Source organism: Cydia fagiglandana, chromosome 2 (assembly GCF_963556715.1).
Source record: "Cydia fagiglandana chromosome 2, ilCydFagi1.1, whole genome shotgun sequence".
Lineage (NCBI taxonomy): Eukaryota > Metazoa > Arthropoda > Insecta > Lepidoptera > Tortricidae > Cydia > Cydia fagiglandana.
In genome coordinates, this window is record NC_085933.1 from 7025354 (window position 1) to 7037526 (window position 12173).

A 12173-nucleotide genomic window follows, 5' to 3' on the forward strand; every position below is an offset into this window, starting at 1 on the left:
GAATAAATAGAATAGAACATTAGATACTTATTTATTTTAGTTATAATTCACATAAAAAAGTAATTATTAAGGAAGCCATACTGAATTTTGGTAAACTACTAGTGCGCTATCGATATCTATCAATATTATCTGTTTTAATTTAAACTTAACACAAGTTTATACCCAATAGGGTAATCAAATATAACAAAACACGTCGAATAGTTATAATCCATAGATTGGAAACATCGCCTGAAGCGAACGCGGCAGATTAAACATCCAGCGGCTAAATGTACGCGCGATAATTTACCCGACGACCCGCGCGTATTAGCCGTATCCAACTAATGTCGATATTGTCGATATTCGGCTTTCGATATTTCGGCATTCGGCGCTCGGCGATATTTACGGTGCGACAGAGGCATTAGACTGTCCATTCGTAGTCAACAATAATCTTTGTTCTTTATTCCTTTGTAATAAGGTTCTATATAAAACGTACGAGTAAATTAGCACAGATGCTCTGATTCATTCCAAATTGGCTTTCCAGCGTGAAAAACGAACCGGTGCGGATCGGTTGAATGGAAAAAGGTTCTATTTGCGTTTTTTAGTTGGCGTTACCGGCTAATTTACAATTAAGTAGGTAGCGGGCTTCGGCTGAAGTTTATCCCTAGGTGGTCATAGAGAACGTAATTAAGATGTCTTTTTTTATATTTTGTTTCTTTGTTTTCTACGAGTATAAAGAAAGAATTTTTATTTTAGGTATTAGTATGAAAATTATGTAAGTTTGGTGTCCTTCCTTACTTAAGTAATGAAGGTATTTTATCTACAGCTCTCTAGTCTCTATACTTTTTGTGTACTAATACTTTCTTATTTTTCTATTAGGTAAAGACTGTATCGTTAATTATAGGGACAACTTTACTTAGCCGTTTTTTTTTGGTATTATATTTTTATTTCAAAACTACATAATTATGTGTTTAGTTAGTGCTTTAATAAGGTACCTACACATTTCGTCCTGGGAGCTCGACGTAAAGCATATGGTTTGGACGAAATTTACTCAATCCTCTCGAGTAACAATAGCGAGTGCCGAGAAATACTAGAAGAAAATTTGCGGTTTGCGAACAAGACAATATCTCACAAAAAAAAAACGTTCTATGTAAACAGCAATTACACATTATTCGTATAGCGAAACATCAGGCCCCAATTTCACCACCGTGACAGGTGCGACAATTGTATCAAAATATGACATATGTAGAGTTATCGGTTTCACCACGATGACAGGTGCGACAATTGTAGAATACAATTGTCACGTCAAAACATATAGGGAAAAACGTATCAAATACTATAAATAAATTAGCGAGAGCTTGGACTGGCATATGTAGTGGTAATCTAACTGTATAGGCGTTCTAAATTTTAATTTTCCGTTTTCTCGTACTATAAGCATAAAAAGAGGTTTGTTTTTCATTGGTGTAAATATGAGAAAACAATGTCAGTGTCAAATTCTGAATATTGAGTGCTTGTTTTTATTTCAAATACCTTATTTATTTTCATGCTAACGGTAACGCCACTACATATATTTGCCATTCCACGCTCTCGCTAATTTATCTATTGAATTGTTTAACTCAAACATGAATAAGTTTTTTTTTCATACCTATATTGTGTCCTATATAATAGCTATTTATGTAACAAGTGCGGAAAGTAGGTGATTTCCGATGAGTGGCATGTTATTCACGAGCGAACGAAGTGAGCGAGTGTATAATACGACACGAGGCGGAAATCATCTTTCCGCGCGTGTAACATACAAGATTTTACTATGCATCGTTCGAGTAAATAAAAAAAATAGGTACTACGACAAAATACTTTAATTTTTAAAATTAAATTACAATTATCTTAATCTCTCCGTCATTTTCACTCTGATATTTACAGTTATACTTATGCTTGCAAGTTCTTCTCTTCATAAAGCTCTCGTTTTTTCGAAAATCAATACAACCTAAAAACAAAAACACAAAACTCGTAACTCATATCGTATGACCACTAACAATTGCCCGCCATGTAGATAAAATTAAGGGTAATTTACGTTACCTTCGTTACCGTACTTATAATCTGGCGCCTCATTTGCAAACTTCCATATAATATAGTTCGCTATTAGAACTTATGACTTGTTTGGTCAAAAACATCATTTTGTCATTATAGAAACAGGATTAACCTTGAATAGTTTTTAAAATGATGTCATTTACACTTTATTATGATTACGAGTAGTTTGTTAATATACGCAAGAATGACATTTTTCGAAATCGATCCAGCTTTCACGCGAGTAGAGGGCTAACATCACTAAACTTGAACTCGATACTTAATTTTATTACAAATAAAACACTGATTAAAAATTTCTTAATGGCGGGTATTTTTTTCTTAAACACATGCACGCGCCACGCTTAATGATGCTTCTAGACGGGCAATATTTTCACTGCAATATGTGGCCGGCAACTATTTGCATCTTTCTCTAACATTTGAGTAAGAAAGGGACTCAAACAGTTGCCGACCACATAATTGACATAATGCAGTGAAAATATGGCCCGTCTAAGAAGCCTCATTACGTGTAGATACGTACTGCGCATGTGTAATACTCGGCCATGTTTTTTTTTTCGCACTGTGCAGGCTAAGGCAATATTTACGTTCTCCCAAGCATATTAAAAATTGTTTTTAAAATAATATTACATATTTATAAAATTTAACGAATAACAGTAATAACACAAGGAATTATATTAATTTTGAAATATCTTAAATATGAGTGAAAATTCTCTTTTTTACTTTTAAGTTAAACTATTCTCACGTAGTAAATACTCTTTGTGTTGGGCTGATATTGGGGTTAAACATAAAAAAAAAACTGAAAAGTAAAATGCACAGGTGCACAATCGTGCAGAAAAGTGCTTCTTTCCGCACGATTTGAGTCCATAGAAAACGCTGTTTTCGAGAACATGCATTGTAATAGTACATTGTGTATTAAGGGCGGGAAATAATAAATTACGAACGAGTGTCAATTTTAAGCCCGACGCGAAGCGAGGGCTTAAAATGTTCACGAGTTCGGAATTTCTTTACCGCCCGTGGCACACACAATGTTTTTCATCACACTTGTAAGGAAAAAAGGAGAATTAATAAAAACAAACTTCTGTATAAAACACTTTTCCGCCCTAGGGCGAAAATTTCAATTTCCCGCCCGCAAGCCCTACGTGTAAATAAGTGTTTTTCATCACACTTGCTCGGAAAAGATTTTTTCCGCCCTAGGGCGAAAATTTCAATTTCCCGCCCGCAAGCCCTACGTGTAAATACATCTTTTCCGAGCAAGTGTGATGAAATAGTACATTGTGTATTAAGGGCGGGAAATAAGAAATTACGAACGAGTGTCAATTTTAAGCCCGACGCGAAGCGAGGGCTTAAAATGTTCACGAGTTCGGAATTTCTTTACCGCCCGTGGCACACACAATGTTTTTCATCACACTTGTAAGGAAAAAAGGAGAATTAATAAAAACAAACTTCTGTATAAAACACTTTTCCGCCCTAGGGCGAAAATTTCAATTTCCCGCCCGCAAGCCCTACGTGTAAATAAGTGTTTTTCATCACACTTGCTCGGAAAAGATTTTTTCCGCCCTAGGGCGAAAATTTCAATTTCCCGCCCGCAAGCCCTACGTGTAAATACATCTTTTCCGAGCAAGTGTGATGAAAAAAATATTTCATTCACAAATATTTCAGTAGGTAACACACCACGTAAACCGCGTCCAAACCGCGGCTTCCGTATAGAAGGGATACTTTTTATTGGCTGAATGTAAATAAATGCCTTTGCTCTCTTTTTCATAAAACCAATTTAAAACTATTAAGTCCATTCCCGCCATTAAGTAATTTTCTTCGTGAAACTAGCATTTCTTGTGTGCGTATGTTAGTATTTTTATTTCATAAATATTGGTGCAATATGGATACTGCAAGAAAGATGACTATCTTAAAATTGATTTCCGACAGTAAATCCGTGTTATTTGGTAAATTTGATAACAAATTAACATTCGAAATGAAAGTTAATAAATGGAAGGAAATAGCTCAACGTTTGAATGAAATGGGTGTGTACGACAAAGATTGGAAATATCTAAGAGATACAACTTGGCAAAATTGGAGAAAGAGGACTATAGTAAGTATTTAACAAGTTTGAATTATTAATTAGTTACGATAATATGGATCAATTTGTCTGAAATAAATGAATTTTATTATTTTATTTACACTATTTTAATTTGGAATTCAATGTAAAAACGTAAGTACAGTCAACCAATTGGAACCCAAGGCCACTTTAGAACTCTTGTCTTATTGACACCCTGTTATTTAACTATGTATTTGCCATAGAAGTAACTTTGACGTTTACTATAAAAAGTTTCTACAGTGGTCTAGGGTTACAATTGATTGACTGTAGGTCGTTCATTTAAAAACACTCAACATAAGGAAATTTTAGCTTTCAATAATCGTAATAATTATTTGTTTTTTTTAGGAAAAAAGGGATAATCGTGACCAAACAGGATCTGCGGGAGGCAAAAAATGGCAATTTGATGAAACCGATGACATTATTCTGAATATAATAGGGAAGAACACTCCAGTCGTAGAGGGTTTGACAGTTCCAGAATCCTCAGGAACTCAGGCGGCTGAGACTATTCAAGTACAAGAAACAAGTCAACCTATTCCTCAAAATTCCCAAAATAAAACGAATTCAACTAATGTGCAGTATAAATCCGTTATACGTTTAAAAAAGGAAAAATTAGAGGCTGAAATATTGTTGCTTAAAGAGAAAACTGAACTTTATAAGAGAGAAAAGTATAAATTAGATTTAGAATTATTTAAATTAGAAAAAGAATTGAACATAACGCATTCTTCTTATACAGCACCTTACCACGATCAAAATTGTGTACAATTAGATATTGTTCAATTAGTCGACATAGAAGAAGAAAACGTTCAACTTACTAGATCAAATACAACTTAAAATTATATAATTTCTTATAAAGTAATCACTTCTTTTTTTTTTCAAACTTATTTTGTACCTAGTTATTGGCTATGTATGGTGGCGAGCCCTTTTAGTAGCATACTTATTTCTTACTATGTTTTAATCACAAAGTACACAATTACACTGATAATAATATATATTGATTATAATATTAAATAGCGGGTTTAAATTCAGCAAGCTGTACCTATCCGTACCTTTTTCATAACATGTACTTAAATAAATTGTAACATACTAATGTAGGTAGTCTAAAGGTAATGAAATAAACGAGTTTGTATTTTGTATTTATTTTTATAATATGTCCATTAAATATTTCCTTAAGTATAGATTTGTATTAATTCCCTTAACACTTCAATCGCCTCAGGGTCAATTGCATGATTTCCGTCGTAACCGTTATCTTCATTATCTCTCTCATTGTCACCGTTATCAACCGGATTGTAATACGGAATATAATACTGCACTCCAAGGCGTTTTTCTAAGTTGTGAAGGGTGACACACGCTAAAAATATATGGCATGCTTTCAGAGGTTGAACACGGAGATGATTGAGACAGGGGAATTTTTCTTTTAATACTCCTAAAGCGTTTTCAACTAATCTTCGTGTACTTTTAAAAGCTCGTAGAAATCGCATTACTGCTTCTGTTATTGGTATTTCAACTGGGATGTTTGGCGTAATGAGCCATTTTTTCATGGCATATGCACTGTCTCCTAACAAAATTGCATTTGGGAACGGCCTCCAACCATTCTCCCACTGCTGAGCCAAAGTTGAATTACGTAGCACTCTTGCATCATGAACGGATCCCGGCCATCTCGCACTGGCGTAAAAAAACTCTAAATTTGGCCCACAAACAACCATTGTATTAATCGAATGCCCACCTTTGCGGTCAACGTACATGTACTCATGTTGCTGAGGTGAATCAATGGGTATTAATGATCCATCAACGACTCCACCAATTCTTGGAATATTTGCTAATTCCCTAAATAAATGCGGGATAGCGTCGGAATTCTCCGGCCAGCGTACTTCAATCCCAAACATTTCGTTGACAATTGCAGTCGTAACTCGTTTGATACACCGATGAATGGTAGCCTTAGATACTCCATGATTATCTCCGCTTACGTGATATTGAGAGCCCGATCCCATCCAATGCAGTGTACAAAGAATTTGTTGGCAAGGCGTCAAAGCTTTGTTTCTTGGCGTTGGATGTTCAATACGTGCACCAATTCTATTTATTAAATATTCTACACTGACTTTACTAAGACGGAATTTTTCCTTAAATGAAAAATCCGTAATATCAAAAGAAAAATTAATTCTTTCTTTAAATCTTCTAATATGTGCGAATTCATCAAGATCACTGTTACTATCACTAGCGTCACTACTACTCGCATGGAGAGCCATTTTGAACTACGCGTGAATCAACCACGAAATACTACAATTGTCACGCAAATCCGACACACCTTCAATCACATGTCAAGATTCTCTGACAATTCTACAAATATGTCGACTAAAAATAATAATTCTTGTTTCACAACATAATTGTAATACATACAATTGTAGCAAAATGCCTGTCACGTATGTAAGCATTTCTATAGAAAATATTTCATAAAATTGTAATATGTCACCTGTCGCTTGACAATTGTAGCTCGACATATGTCACTGACAATTGTAGCCGTGGTGAAATTGGGGCCTGGACATAGTCTAAGCATTTCTTTTCGTTAAAAAAAAGTTTAGGATCTGTGATGCATGGTGGCCTTTTAGAGAATACGGCATGCTACTTACGACAACTATGGCTTTTCTATCGACCCGCTCTAGCGATGGATCAACGCCATGAATGTCCGTTAGGCTTTGGTTTTAAGCTTATTCTTCTAGCGGTCTCCGTCATTACGCTTGCATCAGAAATTGAAGGGATTCCAAAACGTAGGGTGAAAAATCGCTTTTATGTAAAAATAAAAATTCACCACATTTATTCCGCAGCTGCTCAATTGAACAGTCATGAAGAGGACACTTAGATAACATGTTTTGACAGCCTATTAACCTGTTGTTACTTTAAATCGTACCAAAGAGTCGGTGAAATAGTCTCAAATTCAGCTCGATAGGCTTGTCCGGACTGTATTTCCTAATATACGGTATTAAAAGCATCATAAAGTCCCTAAAATAAAAAAAAATGTCAAACCTTCTTAAATCAGATATAGCTTAAAAATACCCCCAGATCAAACTCTTAGAACATAATACAAAATAATACACATGCCAAAAGTAAGACCAGGTTTAATCTGTCCCTATACTTAACGATATTACAGTCTTTACTTTCTCATTAGGTAAATATTTTTGAGTTTTGAAATAGGTACCCACTCACTTTTCAAAACTCATAGTCATAATGCTTCCTCTAAAAACGTCAGTATATGTATTTATAATGTGTGGAATTTATATTGCTACGATAGTAAAAATAAGATAACCAATTGGAAGCATCTCAAATGCAGCAGTAAATCAGAGACACGTACACCACGTAGACACAGAGACAGCGGCGGATACAAAATCGATACTCGCGATACTGTTCGATGTGTGTGATATATGTAGGTTTGTTTCATACAGACGTATAACTGATCGTTAAAAAAGCGTGTCGGGCGTAAAACGGAGCGTTCTGTCACCATAGCGTATTTATAAAAAGATTGAAAATCAACCCCGACGGAGCTAGACATGTTGATGTCAAATTTAATGCTAGTTTTTCTCAGGGACCACGAAGGTATGAAACGTCGGAACTGATTTTCAAGCTAATATATAATATGCAATACGAAATAAGTCATGCTTTAGTTAGTAAAAATAATTATGTTTTAAAAGCTAATTATGTAGTTTGGATGCTGTCCAAAAGATGATTAACCTCTCGTGTGGCTTGATCATTTTTAGTGTTCCGTACAAAACTTTGTTCACGGAACACTTATGGGATCACTTCGGTCTTCTTTTCTTATATTTTCCTCGTACGCGGATCCGCGCTCCGGCGGCTTAATCAACAGCTGCAGAAACTGTATTAATTAATACTGAACAAATGTAACATTTTTTGCTACAATTGAAGCTCAAATAGGTGCTAGTTATAAATCGCATGCGCAATTAAATAGCGTATAATGGTGTCGAGGCGTCGAGATCGTTGGTAGCGGCCCGCCTCGATGGGTATCGCTTGACGCATGCTAGGTGTTAGGCCTAGCACACACGTGGCGAAACGCGCGATTGCAACGCTGTAGTGTAACGCTACGTCTTACGTAGGCGAACAACGCGCCAACGCGGCGCGGCGCGGCGCGGCGAAATCAATCCTTTGATGCCCATAGAAGTGTCCTACGTAAGCGATCTCGTTGCGAACGCGGTGCGGCGCGATTTGCACGCGAATGTCAGGCGGCGCGGCGCGGCGCGTTCGCGCGTTGTTCGCCTACGTAAGACGTAGCGTAAGCAAATCGAACGCTTGACCGCGCGAATATGCGCAGCAAATCTGTGTGGTCCGTGGGCACTAGCATGTTTAAACTCTATCGTACATTATTAAATTAATAAAAACCTGTCACGCACGTGAAAAGTGCTCACGGAAGTTTGTTGGTAAGTTAAAAGCTACCGTGTTGGTACATTTCAGGCTTCACAGGCCCGCGATACTATTACGTTGAGTTATAATCTAATTCTGCCTGCCACTCAATAGAACTTTTGTTATAATGGTGCGGAACTACATATTCAAGGTACAAGTATTCCATACACTAAAATAGATTTGGAAGTTTAACCGGGATCGGCGGGATCTAACCGAACCGGGTGCGAGCGGCCTACCGATGGCTATCGTGGGCAGGGCTCTAACGCCGCGATAAAGAAATGTCTGTAAATTTCGCCAAGTTATTAACTACTAAGTGCCTGTTTTAAATTGGTCGTATAATCTGATTTGTTCCTAACCAATATTTATAGTGAGCTCCAAAGTAGCCGTAAAACTTAGCTCTATCATGTGCTTAATGCGATAGTATTGTGGTCGCGGCTAGATTAATGGGATATTTAACTAGTCATTGTTGAGCTTTATTAAGTTCTGAAGTTAAGGACTTATTTAGAAGATGAATCTTTAGAGCTCCAGCATTATGGGTTATAGTACATACAGTCGAAAGTTTAAATTTATGATCCATTTTGTACCTTGTCACAGTGACAAGTGACAATAGTATGAGGTCTCTAGCGACTTTCATATTGATTGTCACTGTGACAAGATACGAAATGGGTCATAAATTAATACTTTCGACCATACCTACACTCTAAAAAATGAAGACCAACTAAGAGCAGTTTCTTCTTAGTTGACGTTAAGTTAATTACAACAATTACGATCTTATATAAATCAATGAAAGCTGATTACTTAAAACAATAAGTGTATCTGTGATTGAACTAATAAAGTAGGTATTGATTAATCCTAACAATTGTATACCTTGCATCTATTATTAACTTGTTGACATAATTATGTAACGTAGGTTGATTCAATAAATATCAAGCTTAGTTGATCTTACTAGGGTCAATTAGTTACCATAATTCTTTTTCATGTATATATTGAACAAGATCTTAGTTGGCTCAGTTACATAGCAATAGTAAGATCAATCAGAATTACCTTATTTGAAATGTCGAAGTCCTTGTTAGGCTCGTATGGAATCAAGATGCTTGATTACGACTATCAAAATATTGATAGGGCCAACCAAATTTTTTTTAGAGTGTATGTATGAAAATGTTTTTTTTATTAAGTTCTTGTGTTGTCGTTTAAATAAACCTAAAGTTAAGTTACATTGGTTTTAGATATTTATAGGGATTTATAGGGTGGCCGAGTGGTCTAGGCATCTGCCGCGAATGCAGAGGATGTTGGTTTGGTTTAAGCCCTGGGCACTGGAGGCCTTCGTATATGAAATCTATTACGTACAGTTTATAATTTACCTATAAGGGGAGCTGAACAGCTTATTTCAAATAACTGTAAAAATATTAATGAAAATAGGTATGTTAAATCGCAATTCAAATGTGGCACACACATTACGAGCAGACCAGGATATATTGCGGTTGTCCGTTATTTTTAATGAACTGCAAATGATAGTCCGCGAAACTCGCAAATGTTGCAATTTCCAATAATGAACCGGATAAATTATCTTTAGTATAAATAATCCGTGCCAAAGGGTGGTTCGATGCGCCGGCACTGCAAATCACCCCCTCCCCCCACCCCCACCGCGGCTGTCGACGGTAAATAAAGTTCACGTTTTAACAATAAAATGCATTTTCCGCAAATGCTCCCGGTGAATTATTGTCCGGGCTTTACGAGTTTAAAATTATTATGAACACGTGAAATTTTCGATCTCGATAATGCACTATTTTCGATACATTACATTAAAAGTATTAACTACAAATGGCCCCCGGTTAATTATGTCCAGGACGGTTATAAGCAATGAAGGTTGTATTGCGTGTTCATTGATGACTGAATGACAATCCCACAGCGGAACATTATAACAATCTAAGGTATTAGAAGTTACATGGTAATGAAAATCATACCAGAATAAGTAACCACTCATCGAAACATAAACCCTCCTTGCAACGAAGCACGTGAGTGGGCAACACTCACATTAATGTAGTTAAGGGGGACATTTTTTACAGATTTACCAAAACGCCCTACCGCATCCGGCGCCCTAAAAATAACACGTCACGTACCAACCCTCAAATACTTATAAAACATTTCCCGGAGGAAAAACATTGTTTTATTACCAACAAAAATAGATCACGCGGCCTGATGGAAAACCAATGGCGAGCGAGCACAGATGGCGACGCGAGCGCCGAGATAGCACAAATATGAAATACGGCATTCGATATTTGTCACTTGAATTATAACTCCCGGCGGAACCCCGGATGGGCGAAATTGCCACTCGCACCTCGTTTGTCGATGATCTACTTTTTTCGACCAACGCGAATATTTTCTACGCCGTCCCGTTCCTCGCGTGATTTTTCGACCGGCCCGAATATTTCCTGCCGTACCGTTTGTTCTGCTGAGTAATGCGAACAGAACTTTTCGTGCTCTAATTTTAACTCGCTAAGGTATTTTTCATTGGGATTTACATACGCCAACGAATAATAAAGGAAATGAATGATTAGTTTAGTGGGTTATAATACGTACGAAAATTTAACAATAACAGAGATCAGACCAAATGAACGAACTCCCTCAGATAGTTAATTACCGTAACACAAAATTATTTGATTTATTCTATCCTAATAATGCTACCAATCACCACCACCCGGAAGCAATAAGTAAATAAAGCATATAATAAAGGACAGGACACGGAGGAAACCAATTTGGGAGGTGTTTGTAAGTGTCAAATATGTTTGTGCGCACCTATTTATTACGAGCATCCCTCACGTACGAGTAAATAACGGAGACACTGCAATAAAGTGAAAAGAGATACCCGAAAAGTACGGGGAACTGCGCCTTAACGACATGGTGGAGCAAACCGAAAATGATCCCTGATTTGAGAGTGTTAGAGTTGTTTTTGTACTGTAAAATTAATCGAATAAACTCTTCAGCGTTAAGGCGGGTGTATACAAGTGGAAAACTCGGTGCGCCACGTGCGAATGATTCATGGCCGTCCCTTAATTAAAGAAGATTTTAATTGTATCGGATGTCTGTGAAAGCGAAAATAATGCACTCCTAAATTGGGGTTGGAATTCGGGAATTTATACTGACTCGGTGGAAATATTGCTTTGCGTGTTCAGCCTGCGGATCCAATCTGGCGGACCTTTGCTAGGTATTCGGTATGGGAAATGGATTTCATTTCAACCTACATTTATACGAATATTTGGAACGATGCAAGTATTTTTATATACTATAACTACTATAAGGTTCAATAAAAGTTACGATTCTTTACCTTCCATTAGGATGAGAGTACCTATAGGTATATAATTTTTCAAAAATTTAATCGAATGTATTTTACAATTTAATGGAGACCTATATCGACGTTTTTGATTATACGTAATTAAGGATTCTGAAACTGGGTATAGTCATCTAAACTCTAATATAGCTTAATTGACAAGCAACTTTAACCTTGGCTAACGAAAATGGTCTTAAATCTACCCAATTTCTTTATAAAATCTTCATTTTCCGTGACTCAAAACGCCTTAAATCGAGTAAATTCATTTCCTTTACATAAAGCCAAGCTGCC

The 12173-nt window shown here is 36.5% G+C and overlaps 1 protein-coding gene across 1 annotated transcript in view; it reads right to left on the minus strand.

Annotated features, from left to right (window-relative positions):
- LOC134674854 (homeotic protein ultrabithorax) overlaps nucleotides 1-12173 on the minus strand; it is a 133853-nt gene that overhangs the window by 69245 nt on the left and 52435 nt on the right. The window lies entirely within an intron of this gene.